At 37.4% G+C, this 22,302-nt stretch overlaps 1 long non-coding RNA gene across 2 annotated transcripts; it reads left to right on the forward strand.

Annotated features, from left to right (window-relative positions):
* The first annotated feature begins 2,162 nt into the window (after positions 1 to 2,162).
* On the forward strand, positions 2,163 to 9,025 carry LOC134470460 (uncharacterized). 2 transcript variants are annotated; one of them, XR_010039352.1, is made up of 3 exons: positions 2,192 to 2,317; positions 2,425 to 2,675; positions 8,076 to 9,025. It is a non-coding gene; the product is annotated as an uncharacterized LOC134470460 (long non-coding RNA). The 2 variants fall into 2 exon arrangements; XR_010039351.1 differs by having other exon boundaries at positions 2,163 to 2,675.
* Positions 9,026 to 22,302: the final 13,277 nt, after the last annotated feature.

Here is a 22,302-nt window from a genome sequence, read left to right on the forward strand (position 1 = left end):
TGAGCCAGTACATATTGGTTATATCCATAAATGTAAATGGCCTCAATTCACCTATCAAAAGAAATAGGCTGACTGGATGGATCAAGAAACAGGATCCCACAATATGCTGTATATAAGAAACACATCTGACTCAAAAGGAAACTCATAGATTAAAAGTCAAAGGATGGAAATCAATGTTCTATGCAAAAGGAACCCAGAAAAAAAGCAGGAATAACTATTCTGTTTGTAGATAGTGTGAACTTCAGACCTAAAGTGATTAAGAGAGATAAGGAGGCTCACTACATACTTTAAGTGGAAAAACTCAAGAGGAAGAACTAACAATTATAAATATACATGCACCAAATGCAGGAGCCCTCAACTATATAAGACAAATATTAATAGACATGAAAAACCAAAAATACACAATTTATGAGGGGTCCTTAACACACCACTGTCATATAGAGATAGATCAACTAGACAAAAAGTCAGCAAAGAAATAATAGAACTGAATTATACCTCTGAGCAAATGGACTTAGTGGACAATTACAGAATGTTCCATCCAACCATATCAGAATATACATTCTTCTCAGATGCACATGAAACATTCTCCAAAATAGACCATATATTAATGCATAGATCATTATTAAGTAAACTCAAAGGAATTGAAATTATCCCATGCATAATATTTGATCATAGTGCACTGAAATTGGAAATTAATGGCAAAAGGAATTGCAAAGGCTGCATAAATACATGGAAATTAAGTAACAACCTTCTGAACAATCAGTGAGCTACAGGTGAAATTAAAGAAGAAATAAAGCAATATTTTCAATTCAATGAGAATGGAGATACAACATATTGAAACCTATAGAATGCAATGAAAGCAGTCCTGAGGGAAACATATATAAATAGATTGTCATATCAAGAAGACAAAACAAGCACAAATGAACAATGTGATGCTACATCTCAAGGTTCTAGAAAAGGAAGAGCAAGTCAAACCCAAAGCTTGTAGAAGAGAAGAAATCATAAAAATCAGAGCAGAAATTAATGCAATTGAAGCTAAAAAATACAAAGAATTAATGAGTCAAAGAACTGGTTTTATGAAAGAATAAATAAAATTGATAAAATTCAAGCCAATCTTATAAAGAAATAGAAAGAAAAAATTAAAATTCATGCAATAAAGACTGAAATGAGAGAAATCCCTATAGATCCCATGGAATTTCAAAAGATCATGATTACCTACTTTGAAAATCTCTACTCACATAGAGTGGAAAACACAAAGGAGATGGATGCATTTCTCAGAACATAAGAACTACCAAAGTTCAACCAAGAAGATATAGCAATTTTAAACAACCCAATATTAGCTAATAAAATTGAAAATATAATTAAAAGCTTACCAACAAAGAAAAGCCTTGGTTCTAATGGATTCATTCATTCACTCATCTAAATTTCACAAGAAATTTAGAGACTTAATGCTAATAATCTTTAAACTCTTCCACGGAATTCCCTAAATCATTCCTGGATGCAATTATCACACTGTTGCCAAAACCTGAGAAAGACTCAAACAAAAAGGAGAACTATATAGGTCAATCTCACTAATGAACATTGATGCAAATATTTTCAATAAAATATTAGCAGATAGAATGCAGCAAATCATCAAGAAGATTACACACCACCACCAAGTGAGATTTATTCTAGGAATGCAGGGATGGTTTAACATCCATAAATCAATAAATGTAATATACACACATCAACAGAGCCAAAAACAAAAATCACATGATCAATTCAAGAGATGCCAAAACAAAACAAAAAAAAGCTTTTGATAAAGTCCAATGCTTATTCATGATAAATCCCTACAGAAACTCCGAATAGATGAGATCTATCTCAATTTTGTAAAGGCAATCTATGATGAACCAAAAGCCAATATTACACTAAATGGTCAAAAACTGAAAGCCTTCACTAGATAATCAGGAAAAAGACAAGGGGGTCTACTATTTCCACTCCTATTCAATATAGTTCTGGAAATAGTAGCCAGAACACTCAGAAAAGAGAGATAAATAAAAGGAATAGATAGGAAAAGAAGTTAAATTATTATTTACACATGACATGATGCTTTATGTACATAGAAGACCCAAAAAACTCCATTAAAAGACTATTAGAGTGTAGGGAACCGAGTGACAGGCATTGCTGCCTTCATGCCTTTCTCTATGGGTACTGTGTCTGCCTACATTAACCATAATCCTCTCCTGCTTACGTCACATATCCGGATGTGACGGTGACCCTGTTGTATTCATCTGTTTAACCTCTTCCTGTCCCAGCTCCCACCCTTAGCCTATAAAAGGTGTGATCATTTTCTGAATAAACCGGAGGCTTGATTGGATTACATCAACTTGCCTTCATCTCTTTTGTCTTCCCTATGTCTTTTATTTAATCCCTGTTCCCCTCCAGGAGTTCTGGATTTGTTGATCTGCAGGCCGGATCAAGTGGAGCTCAGTGTGGGAGCTCCTGGCATGGAGGAGTTAACGAGGGAGCCGTTCGAGAAACAGCCAGCTTAAACTGAAAGTGAAAGCAAATTGAACCAGAGACCTCGGCCAAGGAGTGAGCAAACTGAATCAAGGATTAAAGCTTAAAGCAACAGGACATTAAATTAAGTACCGAGACCTGCGCAGACGATGACCCAACGTCCTGCCTGAGTCACGGTGAGTGAACGGCAACCCCACTTCCCTTCCCGCACATGGGTCAAGTATTGAACGAACATAAAGTGTTCGTGGGAGGTCTTATAAAGGCATTAAAGACAAGAGGGGTAAGGGTTAGATTATTGCAGTATTTTCAATTTATTCATAAGGTTTGCCCTTGGTTCCCCCTAGAGGGTTCTATAGATACCAAGAGGTGGAATAGAGTAAGAGATGCTTTAAAAGATTATTATAGAGTTTTTGGTCCAGAAAAGGTTCCTGTGACCACCTTTACATATTGGAATTTAATCTCTGAGCTGCTTGCCCAGAGGCATGCAGACCCTCAGGTTGAGGAGACAGTTGCACTAGGTGAGGCTGCCCTGCACGACTCCGTTAAATCTACCTCAAAACCATCCTCAGAAAAATCTGAAGCCTCTGATTTCTCAGATGCAGAGAATGATGGCCTGTTAGAGGTCCTTGTACATGGTGATCTGCCACCACTTCCACCTGTTGACATGATCAGCAGGTCCCAGGATGGCAGCCCACCACTCCCTGTACCTCCATGGCCAATTGGGGATTCATATAAGCCTTTAGACCCGAGCCCTTCTGATTCTCAGGAGGTCAACTGGGAACAACCAACACAACAAGCCTCTACATATCACCCTAACCCTGTTGCAGCACCGGTCGCTATTTGGCCGTGCCCTGACTATGATGATGCACTCAGCATCTGCTCTCAATCTTCTAGCACATTAGTGGAATTAGAGCAAAGAAAAACAGATCTTTTAAAACAGATACAGCTAGAAAAAGAATGCCAAAATCTTTCAATTCAATTGCAGGCCCTCTGAGCTACACAGTTTTATAGTGTCCCTGAGATGGAGCCTGCCTCCAGCACGCCTTGTAGTGCACTTAAAATGGTGCCTGCCTCTGGCAGCCAGCCTAAAATGGCTTTCCCAGTCACAAAGGCCTTTACTCCCCCACGGGATGTTGAAGAGGGCACTGACCCACAAGCTATTAGGATACACACACCTCTCACTGTGGCAGCCTTAAAAGAGTTAAAGGCCGCAGTCTCTCAATATGGCCCAACTGCTGCCTACACCATTGCAGTTCTAGATTCTTTGACTCAGGGTTGGATTATTCCTAATGAGTGGAAAGACTTAGCAAAAGCCACCCTCTCCAGAGGCAATTATCTATTATGGAGATCTGAATTTTTTGATCAATGCGAGGACATAGCCAGAGAAAACGCCACACGGCCAAACCCCTGGACCCTCGCTATGCTTACAGGAACAGGAGATTTTGCCACAAAAGAGACCCAAATGCAGTTTGATTCGGGCCTCTTTGCCCAGATTAATATGGCAGCCATTAGAGCATGGAAACAGCTCCCCTCAGGAGGCGAGCCTACCTTATCTCTCACCCAAATAAAACAAAAGCCTGAGGAGCCCTTTTCCAACTTTGTTGATTGCCTGTTACAGGCGGCAGAGCGTCTTTTTGGCTCCACAGAAACAAACTCTGCCCTGGTTAAACAATTGGCTTATGAAAATGCAACCTCAGATTGTCAGGCTGCAATTTGACCACATTGCAAAAAAGAGGACCTATCGGGTTATATACGCTTATGTACAGATATTGGGCCAGTTTATCAAGGCTTAGCCATGGCTGCAACACAACAAGGTTGCATAGTTACACAAGCCCTTTCTCATTCTAAAAAAGATGCCATTTGTTTCAAATGTGGCCAAAGTGGCCACACAGCTCTTGAGTGCAAAAGAAAAAATCAAAATCAGTCCTCTACAAAAAAGCCAGCGCTATGTCCTAGATGTAAGTGAGGAGACCACTGGGCTAATGAGTGCAAATCCAAAAGAGATGTTCACGGTAGCCCTCTTTCCCTGCAGGGAAAAGGGTTACGGGGCCAGCCCCAGGTCCCCAATTCTGAACAAACCCGTGGTGCTCCAAGGTTTGTCCCAGCAAAAAACCATCCATTTCAGACCTCTTCAGGGCAACCCCAGGGAGTGCGGGGTTGGACCTCTGTTCCACCTCCAGCACAGTATTAACCCCTGACATCGGTGTTCAGATCATGCCCTCAGGAATCTATGGGCTCCCTCCCCCCAGGACTTTTGGACTTATAATTGGACATAGTAGCACTACACTTAAAGGATTACAAGTTCTGCCCGGGATAGTAGATAGTGATTACACAGGAGAAATAAAAGTCATGGTTTCTCCCCTTGTCGGTGTCATACCAGTTAGGACAGGGCAATGCCTTGCTCAATTGCTGCTATTGCCCTTGGCTCAAACATCTAACAAATCCATAACTCCCTATAGGGGGAACTCCTTTCCTGGAGCTTCGGATGTATATTGGGCCCAACATATCTCCAAACGAAAGCCCCTCATGACTCTATCTTTAGATGGAAAAAGTTTCTCAGGCCTCATTGATACAGATGCAGATGTTTCCATTATCAAAAAGGAGGAATGGCCTACTGCCTGGCCTTTAGAAACAACCTTAACACACCTCCAAGGGATTGGACACTCAAAAAATCCACAACGCAGTTCCAAACAACTGGTTTGGAGAGACCAAGAAGGTAATCAGGGACACTTACAACCTTATGTCATAGAGAGTCTGCCTCTTAATTTATGGGGTAGGGACTTACTCTCCCAAATGGGATTAATTATGGGAAGCCCTAATAATGTTGTCACAATGCAAATGCTTAATAAGGGCTACCTGCCAAAACAGGGCTTAGGAAAAAATAACATGGGCATTACTGATCCCATCATTCCCATCCCTAGCAATGCTAAAGTTGGGTTAGGCCATTTTTCTTAGGGGCCATTGACGCTCCTGCGATCCATGCTAAACAAATTACATGGCTATCAGAAGAGCTGGTATGGGTCGATCAGTGGCCTTACCTCTGAAAAGCTTCCAGCCGCACAGCAGCTGGTGCAGGACCAGTTAGATGCAGGCCACATTGTTCCTAGTAATTCCCCTTGGAACACACCTATCTTTGTTATCTGGAAAAGGTCAGGGAAATGGAGGCTGCTACAAGACCTTAGGGTGATAAATAAGACAATGGTCTTAATGGGGCCCCTACAGCCAGGCCTCCCCTCACCCAGTGCCATTCCCTTGGGATTTTTAAAAATTGTTATAGATCTTAAAGATTGCTTTTTCTCTATTCCTTTACATCCAAAGGACCAAAAGTGTTTTGCCTTCAGTCTCCCATCAATTAATTTTAAAGCCCCTATGCAGAGATTTCAATGGCGAGTTTTGCCGCAGGGTATGGCTAATTCGCCCACACTATGCCAGTCTTTTGTAGCCACTGCAATACAGCCAGTCAGAGATCACTGGCCACCTATCTATATTATTCATTATATGAACGATATCCTCTTGGCAGGATATGATCAAAGCTAAACCCTAAGGTGCTACCAGGACTTACAGGTTGCCTTACAAGAGGCTGGACTTCAAATAGCCCCTGATAAACTACAGCTTACTGATCCATATACATACTTGGGTTTTCAATTACGTGGCACTCAAATACTCTCTTCAAGGCCCCAACTGAGGCTTGATGGCCTCAGAACACTTCATGACTTCCAAAAGCTATTGGGAGACATTAATTGGTTCATACCATTTTTAAAACTAACTAAACATGATTTACAGCCCCTTTATGCGCTGCTTCGGGGAGACATAGATCCAACTTCCCCCGAGAGCTTACACCTGATGCCAGCAGAGCGCTCAGTAAAGTAGAAGAGGCTATTGCTCAACAAACTGTTTCCTTTATGGACTACAATGAGCCTTTACAGTTTCTCATTTTTAATACAAAGCTTTGCCCCACAGCAGTGTTCTGGCAACAAGCTCCCCTCATGTGGGTCCATTTATCAGTCTCCCCAAAAAGAACACTTCTGCCTTATTTCCAAGCTGTCTCAGACCTAATAATTCAGGGTAGAAAGCAAGGAAAATGTTACTTTGGCAAAGAACCAGATATTATCATTCAACCTTTCACAAAAGACCAAATAGATTGGCTACTTCAGAGTATGGAAGTGTGGCCTATTGCCTTAGCTTCCTTTTCAGGGACTATTGACAATCATTACCCTCCAAATAAGCTAGTTGACTTTGCTAATCATTACCCATTTATATTCCCTAAAGTCACAGCTTCGCAACCCCTTCCAGGTGCCCTGGTGTTATTCACTGATGGCTCATCCTCCGGAAGGGCTGCTTATGTATCCCAAGACAATGTTTCTACCTTCCAGGCAAACACTTCCTCTGCACAATTAGCAGAGTTAGAAGCTATTCTTGCAGCCTTTGCTGCTTACTCTGACCAACCATTTAATTTGTATATTGACAGTGCTTACCTTGCTCAGTTTGTTCCATTATTAGAGACTGTTGCTACCATATGTCATGCTTCCCCAGCTGCAAATCTGTTCAAACAATTACAATGCTTCATACGGCTTCACCATCATAAGTTCTTTGTTGGTCATCTGCGAGCTCATTCCAACCTCCCAGGGCCTCTTGACCAAGGAAATCATTTGGCTGATGTTGCTGTACGAGCACAGGTTTTTATGGCTCAGGACTCCAAGGTGTTTAAGGCCCAACAAGCCCATCAGCTACACCACCTCAATGCTCACACCCTCTGCCTCCTCTACAAAATTACCATGAGCAAGCCAGACAAATTGTAAAAAATTGCCCCTCTTGCACTATCCACTTACCTGTTCAACACCTAGGAGTCAACCCTAGAGGTTTAATTCCTAACGCCTTATGGTTAATGGATGTTACCCATTTCAATGAGTTTGGCAATCTAAAATATGTACATGTCATTATTGACACATATAGTGGCTTCATTTTTGCCTCTCTCCAGACTGGAGAAGCTGCTAAACACATTATAGCCCATATGCTGTCAGCCTTCTCAGTTCTGGGATGTCCTCAACAGCTAAAGACCGATAATGGCCCTGGCTATACCAGTACCTCCTTTGCTCAATTTTGCAAGAGCCTTAATATCCTCCACACCACAGGTATACCTTATAATCCTCAGGGACAAGGCATTGTTGAACGAGTGCATTGTTCCCTTAAATTCACCATAGATAAAATAAAAAGGGAGACATGGTACCCCACCCAGGGGTCCCCTAGAAATGTCCTTTCACATGCTCTTTTTATTTTAAATTTTCTGACCCTGTATGCTTCAGGCTGCTCTGCAGCATCTCGGTTTTGGCATACTCACACTCAAACACGGTTTGCGTCTGTTTTATGTAGAGACCCACTAACCAATGTGTGGAATAGCCCTGACCCAGTCCTTATCTGGGGACAAGGTTCAGTGTGTGTTTACACTCAACAAGATAGAGAAGCTAGATGGCTACCTGAACGTCTTGTAAAACAAGTAGACAGTTCTTTAAAGACCCCATGTAGCGCCCAGGAATAATGTTATTTCCTGAGGTACAATCCCCTGTGTTCTCTTACAGGTGACACATCTCCCTGGAGCCTTATGCTGGTTAGTCAGCCTTCTTGAGCCACACCACACCCATGGTGAATTTCAACCCCTGCCAAACAGACTACAATTACTGACAGCCATGCACAGAACCCCATGACTGCGGAAGAGGTTCTTCTTGGTCTGGAGGAACATACACCAGCCAAATAGACTGCATCCAGTGTTATGCAAGGCATGCTCCAAGACACAGGAGAATGACTTCTTACAGAGACACCAACAAATGGCTGTCAACCCCTTCTCCTTGATTGGGGGGGGGTTTCCCTTACCTAGTGCCCCTTTTGGGTCCCCTAGCTGTCCTATTGTTTCTCATTTCTGTGAGTCCTTGTATTTTTCAGAGGATTATGATGTTCATTAATAACCAGATAGACGCATTTATGGCAAAGCCCATTCAGGTACACTATCATCAGCTGGAGATGGCAGATCAACAAACCTACCGGGAAGGAATTCCCACGAGTGGCCCATATGATGATGTGGCCTAACTGCCCTGGAGCAATGGACAGGCAGTCAGAGATGGGCAACTAGGACATGCATGTTAATTCCAACGGCCACCTAAGACAGGCACAGGACCAACTGCTGTTCTGCAAGCCCATGACAGGTAAGGCCTGGTTCGGTTCATGCAATGAGGTCCTTGACCTAAGACAGACGCTGTCCTCACAGGGCCTGCCATACTCTTAATTAAATAATATAAAGAGGGAGGAGATGTAGGGAGCCAAGTGACAGGCATTGCTGCCTTCATGCCTCTCTCTATGGGCACTGCGTCTGCCTACATTAACCATAATCCTCTCCTGCTTACGTCACATATCCGGATGTGACGGTGACCCTGTTGTATTCATCTGTTTAACCTCTTCCTGTCCCAGCTCCCGCCCTTAGCCTATAAAAGGTGTGATCATTTTCTGAATAAACCGGAGGCTTGATTGGATTACATCAACTTGCCTTCATCTCTTTTGTCTCTCCTATGTCTTTTATTTAATCCCCGTTCCCCTCCAGGAGTTCTGGATTTGTTGATCTGCAGGCCGGATCACTAGAGATAAACAAATTCATCAGTGTAGCTGGATATAAAATCAATGTTCAAAAATCAATAGCATCCCTGTTCACAAACAAAAAACTCACCACGAGAGAAATTATGGAAATATTGCCTTTTACAATAGCAAAAAAATAAGATACTTAGGAATCAACCTAACCAAGAATATAAAAGAAGTTTATGCTGAAAATTATGCTACACTACAAAAGGAGATTGAAGAAGATATTACAAAATGGAAGGATATTCCTTGTTCTTGGTTAGGAAGTACCAATATTGTGAAAATGGCTATAGTCCCAAAACTGTTATACAGACTTAATGTAATCCCAATCAAAGTACCATTAGCATACCTCAAAGAGCTAGAGAAAATGCTCATTTGGAAACAGAAGAAACCTAGAATACTGAATGCAATTCTAGGCAATAAAGGCAAGACAAGTGTCATCTCAGTTACTGATTTGAAACTATACTACAAAGCCAGTGATAAAAATCAGCATGGTACTGGAAAGAAGTAGACTTGAAGATCAATGGAACAGATTAGAAGATGTAAGCACAATTACAAAGACACTCAGGACCTGATATTTGACAAAGGGGCTAAATATGTTCACCAGAAGAAGGATAGACTCTTTAATAAATGTTTTTGGAAAAAAATTGCTCTCTACATGCCAAAGATTGAAATCAGAACCATGCCTATCACCGTGCACTCAACTAAAATCAAAATGGATCAAAGATCTAAATATTCAAACAGAAACACTGAATCTACTGGAAGACAAGGTAGGTAGAAGTCTTGAAGACATAAGGGTAGGAAAAGAATTCATGAACACAATACAAACCATGCAGGAAATAATTCAAAGTATCAACAACTCAGACCTCATATTATTAAAAGGTTTTTCCCTTCAAAAGAAATCACCAACAAAGTGAAAAGAAAACCCACAGAATGGGAAAAAGATTTTAGGCAGCGATCCCTCAATCCTTCAGACAAAGGACTTCTATCCAAAACATGTCACGAGTTAAAAAAACTTCAGGCCCAACAAAAAAATATGGGGCTGGTGATTGAGCTCAGCAGCATAAGCACCTGCCTTGCAAGCAGGCGGTCATGAATTCAATCCCCGCACCAATAAAAAGAAGAGAAAAAAAAAATAAAAAAAACTCAGTCCCCCTAAATTCAAAGACACTCTCCAAAATAGGCATCTGAGATGAATGCACAGTTCTCAGATGAAGATATACAAAATGACAAATAAATGCATAAAGCAAGGTTTATCATCAGTGGTCATTCAAGAAATGCAAATTAAAACACCATTGAGATTTCATCTCACTCCAGAAAGAATGGTAGCCATCAAGAAATCAACTGATAATAAATGTTGATGAGGCTGTGGAGAAAAAATAACACTTCTCCATTGTTGGTGGGAGCATAGACTGGTGCAGCCTCTATAGAAATCAGTACAGAGATTCCTCAGAAGACTAGAATTGGAAGTTCCATTCCATTGAGTATTTTCCCAGAAAAACTGGAAAGATCATGTCACAGTGCTTAAATGTTCACCCATGTTTATAGGAGCAAAATTTGTAATATCTAAATCTTGGAAACAACCCAAATGCTCATCAACCACAGAATGCATGAAAAAGATGTGGTATTCTTATTCAATGGATATTACTCAGCTCTAAAAAAGGATGTTCTTTATTGGGTACTGTCTTAGATCCTCAATAAGCCCACATGAGTGTACGCTGGAGGCTTAAATAAAATGAGACAAGTGGTATGATTTTAGAACTCGAAGAGTCTCAAAACCCTTTAGCTGAGCTCAAAACTCTGAGGGCTAAGACAAAGATTTCTGTGGACCACCCATATTTATTTGGTCCAACAACAAAGGCCAGAGAAACTGAGGAAAGCACAGGAAATGAGAAGGACCTTGGGATTCATTTCAAAGATTTCTCCAAGTAGTAAAATATGCTAATTTAGGGGAACTATTTTATCTCCAAGATGACATTTATGGTAGGATTAAGACTGTAGTAGTAAAATGCCTTTGGCTGCAGTCTCTATTTACTTAATTAGTGCTGAAGTCAAGGTGTCTTCAGCTGCAGCCTTATCTTGCCCTATGAGGTATCTCCAGCCTCACAGGTCACTACAGGCCTCAGCTACGAGCAATGATTCATAGAGGTTCACTTACTATGAATCAGTTCCCATCACCAGGCAAGGGCCTGAGGCCTAGGACAGACTCACAGATAAACATAGAAAGCCAATTAGTAAAATTTAAATCCTGCTCAGAGCCACTTTGTAATGGTCTCCAACATCTCCTCCCTTTTGTTTTTGTAATAATGTTGGATCAGGGGAAGTCATGATTGAATGTTGTCTAGAACTTGACCTGTCTTGGCTCCTCTTCAAAAAACTATGAATAGAATAAGGAAAAACACAGAGATTACTCCAATTATACCAACATAAAGCCAGAAGTATGCCTTCACATAATTGAATGGACTTAATTTATCTAAAGCATCAGAAAATTTATCCCAATCTTGAATTTTTTTTTGTCAAATATTTGGGTTTGTTGGGACATTGACAATATTTCCATCAGGAGAGCACTGATATCCATATTAACACTTTGTACATAGCTCCTTGTACATTTTTCTTTATATCCTCCAATGACGCATAGATTTTTTTATAATGCAAGGAAGTTATGCAGAAATGACTGACCTTGTAATGCTACTTAACTTAGGAACAGTCATGAGCTAGTTCATGATAAATCTCAGGTGGAGAATCTGCCCAAGTAATAAGTCTAAGTAATGGTGGAATAGGGACATAAGTCTAATACTCAATTCCTGACACAGGAATTAATATATACAGACTTTCAGCAGAGCCATTAAGGCACCCAAAAGATTTTCAGGGGTTGGTGGAATTCTCTTTCTGGTTACTACATCTCTAGCCTCACAAATCATTGCTTTGAGGTTATTCAACTGGATCACTCATCCTCTCTCTTGGTCTCTTGAGGAAGCTGGAAATTGATTTTCTGATTGACAGGCAAGTCTCTCTGGGCCCAGGTTGCCTGAGTAGTCGCATAAGGTTGTCTTTAGCACTAGTTGTGTCTCTCTCCAATGCTATGTATTTCTTGTGGATCTTTCATCCTTTTTCTTCTCTCTCTTCTTCTCCAGGTTTTCCCAGAGAAATTTTCAGGCTGTGAAGGCCTCCTCCATATCTAAACTTTTCCACTCTGTGTGGACTTCTTTGTTTAGTCTAAATTCATAGTCCAAGGACTTTAGGTCCCTATTCCAGGCACCAGTTATCAGGCCCTGGCCTAGATCCCTAATCTCCCAAATGAGTGTATGGTAGAGACTTACATAAAATGAAACAACTGTTATGACTTTAGGGCTCAAGTGTGTCAAAATTGTTTAGCTGAGCTTGAGATTATGAGGGCTAAGACAAAGACTTCTCTGGCCACCCATATTATTAGGTTCAACAAGAAAGAGCAGGGAAACTGAAGAAAGCACACAAATGAGAAGGACCTTGGGAGTCATTTCAATGACTTCTCCAAGTAGTAAATTATTTCAATTAAGGAGAACTGTTTTATCTCGAATATGACATTTACAGTAGGATTGAGACTGTTGTAGTAAAATGCCTTCGGCTGCAGTCTCTATTTACTTAATTAGTGTTGAAGTCAATGTGTCTTCAGCTGTGGCCTTATCTTGCCCTATGAAGTATCTCCAGCCTCACAAGTCATTACAGGCCTCAGCCAGGACCAATGATTCATAGAGGCTCACTTACTATGAATCAGCTCCCATCACTAGGCAAGGAGCTGAGGCCTGGGACAGACTCACAGATAAACATAAAGAGCCAATTAGTAAAATTTAAGTCATGCTCAGAGCCACTTTGTAGTGGCCTCTGAAAGATCTTGAGGCCTTTATAGGTAAATTGAAGACTATCCTCATAAGTGAAATAAATAAGAATTATATTTGTGAATATCACAGTGTCTTTGCATTGTAAAATGAAATAAAAACTGTTGTAGTAATAGATGCAAGATGTGTAATGGTTATTGTAAAAAAGAAGGGGAAGGAAAGTGCTCTAAAGGATATAGCTTCATGTATGTTTAAGTTTGTATGATAGATAATGATATTACTTTTTGTTGGATCATTGAACAGAATAGTTTGCATTCTCATTGTTTGATTGTCCACTTCTTATGCTTTAATTTTGTGACTTGAACTACATTTTCTAAGATGACAATATGTAACTTATCAAATAATTATTTCTTAGTATTATTATTTTGAAATTCTGTACTATTTCTACATTTTTTTATGTTTTGCTTTTTATCTTTAAATAAAAAAGAAAAAATATTCATGTTACATACTAGCAAATTACTTGGTTGTTACAAGAAGATATTACTGGGGCTAGGATTTAGCTCAGTGATGTAAGCTCCTGTCTTGCAAGCAGGCAGTCATGAGTTTGATCCTCGGTACCTATAAAAAAAAAGACAAAAAAAAAAAAAAGAAGATATTACTTTGTTGATTTAAGAATGACATTAGAAATCATATTAGGAACATGGGTTACTTATTACTGGAAGATTTCAGCCAATGAGCTTAGCAATAGAAGTGATAAGAAATGGTTAGGAGTTAAGCAGTAGGAAGTGGTTCATTTTCACACTAAAAGAACAGAAAATAGAACATGACAATATATTTAAATTCCTAAAAATATAATAAATGTTTATTGCCACTGGAACTTAAAATGTAAAAAAGAATATTATAGCTTTGTGCAACAAAGACTGAAACAGTGAAAACATTTGAAGTCCAGGGTTAGAGAAGCATAATTCATTCAGGCTTCAAACTGTGGCAATGTGATCAACTGGATTTCCAGATGCAGAAAAACAAAATTATAACCTCATCTAACACCAAACACAAAAGCAGAAAATGGACGGTGTTTTATGTGTAAGTTCAGAACTGTAAACCTACTAGAAGAAAACAGGAAGTAGCACCTCCATAACATAGATATGATTACCTTTTTTACTCTATGAGGCTGAAAATCAATTAAAAAACTAGACAAATGGGATTGAGACAAGTTAAAAATCTATGTTCAGCAAAGAAAGAAATAAAGTGAAGACAACATACACTGCAAAAAACATTTTTTCTCATAAATTTGATGAAGTGTTAGTATTCAAATTATAAGGCAACTCAGTTCAATGGAAAAAGGAAGATAAAGAAATAAAATGTCACTAATGAAAGCAAGTGTCACTAATCACCAGAAAAATGATTCTAAGACTATAATGAAATATCTTTACTCTATATTACAGTGAGTATTATGAAAAATGTGTCGTCAAGGTTATGGCAAAGGGGAGCTATTTTACACCACTGATGGAAATGTTAGTGCAGGCACTGTAGAAAACTACTTTCCTCAAAAACATCTAAAACTCAAATTGTAATATCCTCCCAAAAGCCCATTTCTCTTCATATATTCAAGGGAACTGAAATGACTATGTTAAAACAGCTTCATATTTTTGTACTTTTTATATGATGCAAGATATGGTGTTACCTTAAATGTACATCAAAAATAAATAATGACAATGTGATTTATACACATAATGGATTACTATTTGCTTGACAACCAGAATTTTCCATCACCTGTGTCAATATGGATAAATCTAGAGAGTATTGTGTTAAATAAAATAAAACAGGCACTGAAAGATAAATACTATACATTCTTACTTATAAGTGCAATTTCAAAAACTTGCAATTATAGAAGTAGAAATTTGCAGAATGATTGTGAAGTTTTCAGAGGAAAAGAGGGAATCACGAAATATAAATGAAAAAGTAAAAATTTTCAGTGAGATAGGGGAACAATTTTTTATCAGAGAAAATAAATACATGAAGTCTTGCACATAATATTAAGCTTGATATTTTCATTCATTGTATAGGCACATCAAAATATTGCATTGTGTCTTCTAAATATATTTAATTACTATCAATTAAAATGATTATTTAAAATACTTCTAGTTGTAGCCTTATTCATTTTTATCTCTGCCAGAAATACAAACTTAAAGGTGTAGACTTCCTATCCTAGCAGTACACCATGGTTAGCAAAAGGAAGGAACTGAAGAGACTCAGATGAACTGTACATATGGCAAAGAAACAACAATAGCAATGAGTGTTAATGATTGACTAGAACAAATTGAGTAGGAGTTTCTACTCAATTTAATGAAGTCATGCTGCTGAAAAGATTAAAGGATAAGTTAAAAATCTATAGTTGAAAGAATTTCACAATATCAGTGAAATTCTTAGCTAAGAATAAAATTTATATTTCTCAAATTTTACACTTACAAATATTTTTCTATCATTTAAAATTTATGAATTCACCATTGTGTTTTTATTGCTTACTATAGTACACGATATGAATCGTATCTATTTGTCAATTTATACCATAGTAATGGCCTTCCCAGAAATTGAACAAAATAGAATATTAAAAACTGTAAGAGAGAAAAGATAGATCAACTATAAAAGAAAACATATCAGAATCACAGCAGACTTCTCAGCACAAACAATAAAGTCAAGAAGAGCATGGAGCAAAGTATTTCAGATCCTAAAGGAAAATGATTTCCAACCTAGGCTGATGTATCCTGCAAAACTGTCCTTCAAAATGGATGGAGAAATAAGATACTTCCATGACAAAGAACAGCTGAAAAACTATATGATCACCAAGCCAACCCTACAAAGAATACTGAAAGACAGCATAGATGCATCTAGGAAAAAACCACTAAACAAAGCAGATAATTAAACAGAACCAAAAGACAAAGATGCAACAGCAGAAAGATAACATGTCAACAATAAACCAATATATAACAGTTATAACCATTAATGTAAATGGTCTCAATGCACCAATGGAAAAAAACAGACTTGAAGAATGGATCAAGAAACAAAATCCAACCAAATGTTGTCTACAAGAAAATCATCTAACCCAAAAGGACACTCACAGACTGAAAGTCAAAGGATGGAAAACAAAACTTCATGCAACAGGAACCCCCCAAAAAGTGGGGGTGGCTATTCTGTTTGCAGACAATGTGAACTTCAAACCAATAATGATCAGAAGGGATAAAGGTCACTACATACTGGTCAGGGGAAAATTCCAACAGAAAGAGATAACTATCTTAAATATATATGCACAAATTCCAGAGCATCCAGTTATATAAAACAAGTACTAACAGAAATGAAAAACCGAGTTAACAGTGACACAATTCTAACAGAAGATCTTAACACACAACTGACACCAATGGACAGATCAACCAGACAGAAAATCAGCAAAGAAATAAAAGAACTGAACCGCACCTGTGAACAAATGGACTCAATAGACATATACAGAGTATTCCACCAAACAACAACAGAATACACATTCTTCTCAGCAGTGCATGGGTCATTCTCTAAAATAGAGCACATATTAATTCACAAAACATATCTAAATAAATGCAAAAGGGTTGAAATAATCCCTTGCATGCTGTCAGATGATAGTGCTATGAAATTAGAAATTAATGATAAAAGATATTACAAAATTCCCACAAACACATGGAAACTGAATAACACACTCTTGAGTAATCAGTGGGTCACAGAGAAAATCAAAGAAGAAATTAAACACTACCTACAATAAAATGAAAACACAAATACAACTTACTGGAATCTGTGGGATGCAATGAAAGCTGTCCTCAGAGGAAAATTTATTGCACTGGGTTCACACATTAGGAAAACAGAACGAATACAAATAAATAACCTGATGTTACACCTCACACATCTAGAAAAACAAGAGCAAGTCAAGCTCAAAGCCAAAAGAAGAGAAGAAATTATAAAAATCAGAGCAGAAATCAATGCAATAGAGACTAAAAAAATCCAAAATATCAATGAATCAAAGAGTTGGTTCTTTGAAAGAATAAATAAAATTGATAAGCCCCTGGCAAACCTTATTTTAAAAAGGGAAGAAAAAGCTCAAATCCATGCAATAAGGAATGAAAGAGGAGAAATCACTATGGACCCTATAGAAATACAGAAAATCATCAACACCTATTTTGAAAACCTCTACTCTCAAAGGTTTGATAACACAGAGGAAATGGACAGATTTCTAGAAGCATATGAAGTACCCAAGCTAGGTCATGAAGATGTAAAACTACTGAATCACCCAATTTCTATTAATGAAATTGAAAATGTAATTAAATCCTTACCTACAAAGAAGAGCCCAGGTCCAGACGGATTCACTGCAGAATTCGATAAGAAATACAAAGAAGACCTAATGCCAACACTCGTCAAACTCTTCAATGAAATTGAAAGGAAGCAATCCTTCCTAATTCATTCCTGGAAGCAAATATTACTCTAGTACCAAAACGTGAGAAAGACCCAACTAAAAAAGAAAACTACAGACCAATCTCCCTAATGAACACAGTTGCAAAAATCCTCAATAAAATATTGGCAAATAGGATGCAGTAAATCATCTAGAAGATCAGATCATACAACTTGACCAGGTTGGATTCATCCCAGCCATGCAGTGATGGTTCAATATACATAAATCAATAAATGTAATACACCATATCAATAGAGCCTAAAGTAAAAACCACAGGATCATTTCTATAGATGCAGAAAAAGCTTTTGATAAGGTCCAACATTCATTCATGATAAAAAACCCTGCAGAAAATTGGAATAGATGGTCTTTACCTCAATGTAATAAAGGTCATCTATGACAAACCAACAGCCAATATCATACTAAATGGCCAAGAATTGAAGGCCTTTACTTTAAAATCAGGCACAATACAAGGAGGTCCCTTATCACTGCTCCTATTTAATATAGTACTGGAAATACTAGCCAGAACAATTAGACGAGAGAAAAATAAAAGGCATAAAGATAGGAAAAGAAGAAGTTAAGCTATCATTGTTTGTAGATGACATGATACTCTATATAGAAGATCCCCAAAACTCCATTGAAAGACTGCTAGATATAATAAATTTAGTAATGTAGCTGGTTAGAAAATCAATACTCAAAAATCAATCGAATTCCTATACACTAACAACAAAGTCAAAGAAAGAGAAATAAGAGAAGCCACATCCTTCACTCTAGCAACCAAAAAAAAAAGGAAATATCTAGGAATTACTCTCACAAAAGAAGTGAAAGACCTGTACAGGGAAAATTATAATACACTGAAAAATGAAATTGAACATGATCTCAGAAAATTGAAAAACATTGCTTCTTCATGGGTAGGAAGAATAAATATTGTGAAAATGGCCATTCTCCCAAAACTTTTATGCATATTCAGTGCAATCCCAATAAAAATACCATCAACATACCTCATACAACTCTAGAAATCACTCCTAAAATTCATCTGGAGTGAGAAGAGACCTAGAGTAGCATGGACAGTTCTAAGCAGCAAAGGCAAGGCAGGAGGTATCACAACCACTGCCTTGAAGTTCTACTACAAAGCAACCATAGTAAAATCAACATGGTACTGGAACCAAAACAGAGCTGAAGATCAGTGAAATCGATTAGAGATACAACCACAACTACAAACACACTCAACAACCTTATCTTTGATAAAGGGGCCAGACATGTTCACTGGGAGAATGACAGTCTCTTTAACAAATGGTGCTGGAAAAACTGGCTTTCCGTATGCCAAAAACTAAAACTAGACCATGCCTATCACCATGTACTAAAATAAAATCTAAATGGATCAAAATCTAAATATTAAAACAGAAACACTAAATCTATTGGAAGACAAATTGGGTAAAAACCTTGAAAATATAGGAGTAGGTAAAGAATTCATGAACAGGACTCAAACCACATGGGAAATACTTCCCAGAATCAATACCTGGGATCAACTCTTGTTAAAAAGTTTCTGCACATCAAAAAAGTCTCCAGCATGGTGAGAATAAAACCCAAAAACTGGGAAAAATCTTAGTGAACTGTCCCTCAGACAATGGACTTCTGTCTAAAACATAAAGGATTTAAAAAATCAGACCCCCAAAACTTAAATACCCAATCCAAAAGTGGGCATCTGAGATGAATAAACAATTCTCAGATGAAGAAATACAAATGGCAAATAAATATATGAAAAAATGTTCATCATCATTGGTAATTAGAGAAATGCAAATCAAAACTACACTGCGATTTCATCTCACTGCTGAAAGAATGGCCAAGATCAAGAAAACCAAAAACAAATGCTGGAGAGGCTGTGGAGAAAAAGGAACTCTCCTGCACTCTTTGTGGGAGTGTAGACTAGTGCAACCATTGTGGAGGGAAGTCTGGAGATTTCTCAGAAAACTAGGACTGGAAGCCCCATATGACCCAGCTATACCACTTCTTGGCATATTCCCAGAAGAACTGAAAACATCATACCACAGTGATATATGTGCACCCATGTTTATAGCAGCACAATTTATAATAGCCAGATCTTGGAAACAGCCTAAGTGTCCATCGACTGAAGAATGGATAAAAAAGTTGTGGTGTTTTTATACAATGGAGTACTACTCAGTTATAAAGAATGACCGCATTAAGACATTTATAAATAAATGGATGCAGCTTGAGACCATACTCATAAGTGAAATAAATCAAAATCACATGTTTAAATACCGAATAGTTTCCCTAGTGTAAGAAATGATAAGAATACATGCAAGTGTGTGGTAATCATGATCCCCCATCATATTGTTTTGAAGCCATATAATGTTTTCACTCATTAAATGCAATGGTTTTAACCTGGGTTGTTCGATTTTAGTATCTATGATAGCACGAATAGCTATTTTGAAGAAAACAACACAACATAAAAGCTAGTGCTGATTTATTATCGTCTTGTTTTGAAGTCCCATCAAGCTGTGGTACATCGGTTTCCACTGGTTTTAACATGTTGCATCTTACTATGTTTCACTATATGCTATAGTATAAAAAATTATTTATAGGCAAAGAGATAATATAGAAACTGTTGTTCATTTTCTATTAGCAGGTACTAAATACCTTGTAATTCTTGTATTGTCTTGAAAGGCTTCACACTGTCTTGATATGCTTATATTATAGCATATGAAGTTACACTCAAATAATTTAAGGAAAGAGGCACTATGGTGACTACTACTATGTTAGATTATCTGGTGGTGAAACACAATGATGCTTGAATTGCTCGGTTCTGCCCTGCATTGTTCTATTACAATGTCCTCTCTTATCTCATTCTCCTCCCTTTTTTAAAAAAATTAATCTATTTTCTATCATTTTTTTAAATTAAGGGAAAACTAAATTACAAATAACAGGACATATTATAGTAACTTTTTTGTTGTCCTGTTAACCTGACTTGAACCCCAGTATTGCTCTCCCTATCTTGTTTTGTCTGATTATTATATATTCTATTTTGTTTGATAGTATCGTTGATTGTATAGGCTACCACTTTGAAGGCAATAAGATATACTATGATGCCCAATATGGATTGACTATTATCCCTTTTTTGAAGTCCTGTAAGGTCCTCACTGTAGGTTTTATTGGTTTTGTTCTGTACTGTTTTGATCAATTCTATTATACCTGATGATATAGACAATTCAATTTAAAAATAGCAAGAGGCACAATGGTAACCACTTTTGATCACCTGGTATTCTATTTTTGCATCGTGTGCTATGCCCACCCTTCTGTTCTAACTGATTCTGTTTTGCTTAGTCACATTTGCTTTTATTCTCTTCAAAAAAGTTATAAGAACTGTGAGAGTAATAAAACCCTAAAAGTCTATATGTTACTGTAAAAAAAAAGAGGAAAGCAAGGTGGACTAAGTGATATAACTGCAGGTGTGTAGGATGTGTGTGGAATGTAGGATGGAAAACCATATAGCTGAACTTTTGTTGGATCATTGAATGTAACTGTCTCCAATTTCACTGTATGAATGTCCACTTTATATGCTTTAATTTAGTAATAAGGGTAACTGTTACTGGGAAGATAATATGTTACCTATTAACTGGTGATTTCGTACTCTATTTTTTTTCTTGAAATACTGTATGATTTGTACTCTTTTACTGCATTGTTTTTTATGTCCTTTCTTTTTTTAATTCTATCTTTAAATAAAAAAATATTGTTCTGTGATAAGAGGTACTGCCTGCAATGAATTGTTTTTTATGTTTTACACTAAGTACACATTTTTATTAGAAGATATAAGTAAACAAGTTATAATTTAAAATTATATATGTGAAATAAATCATTTTATCTCTATTTTTATTCAACATATACAGTGCATGATGTTTACTTTCAACAAAGTGATAGGTACCTTTAGGTAACATAGCTTAACCATATTTATTACTCTTCCCCTTTCCTTCATTCTTTTTCCATGTATCTATAGCTTTTCTGTCTGCTTGCAAGAGGTCTATCTCCCTACATCCTACACTCTAAATTACATTTTGTTTCTTATTTATATTTTGGAGTTATTTTATTAAAAAGCTGTGCAATAGTTAAGTTTGTGTGTTTGATTTATTTCAGCTAAAATTATGGACTCAGGCTGCAAACATTTTCCTACAAAAGACTTAATGTTTCCTTCTTCATTGCAGAATAATGCTTCATTGTGCATGAGTATGCATTTATTTATCCATTCTTATGTAGAGTGCTTCCAAGTTGTAACTATTATGCTTTATGCTTCTATACAAATAGATGTGCATGTATTGTGGCATGATGCATTAACTCTTTTAGGATATTTAAAAAGAGAATAGCTGAGTCAACTAGAATTTCTACTTTTAGATTTTGAGGATTCTCCAAAATGATTTTTATTGTGTCTACACAAGCTTACATTTCCTGCAGCAATGTAGAAGGATGCTTTCTCCAACAGCAGAGCCATCATTTGTTATCGTTTGATTTTATTTTTAATTTTTGGGTGAGAGCCATTCACTTTGGACTTAGGTGAATCTAAATCTGAATTTTATTGGCCAGATATGTTAAGGCTTTTTCATGTGTTTATTGGTCTTTGTATTTCCTCTTCCAATATTTGTCTATTATTTTCAAATTTCCTTATTTTGATTGGGTACTTTATTTGGGGACCTCTGACTTTTTTTAGTTCTTTGTAAACTTTAAGTGTTAGTTGTTTTGGCAGATCAATTGCTTGAATTTTTGTTCTTAGTTTATACATTGTCTCTTCACTCTATTGATTATTTCCTTTTCTGCAAATACCAACTCAGAAAAATTTCTGTAATTTTTATTACATAGATCATACATTTCCTTGCTGAGTTAAATAGCAAATAT

This window comes from Cavia porcellus, unplaced genomic scaffold (assembly GCF_034190915.1).
Source record: "Cavia porcellus strain 051 isolate PalLab524CR breed Dunkin Hartley unplaced genomic scaffold, mCavPor4.1 scaffold_15, whole genome shotgun sequence".
NCBI classification, from domain to species: domain Eukaryota; kingdom Metazoa; phylum Chordata; class Mammalia; order Rodentia; family Caviidae; genus Cavia; species Cavia porcellus.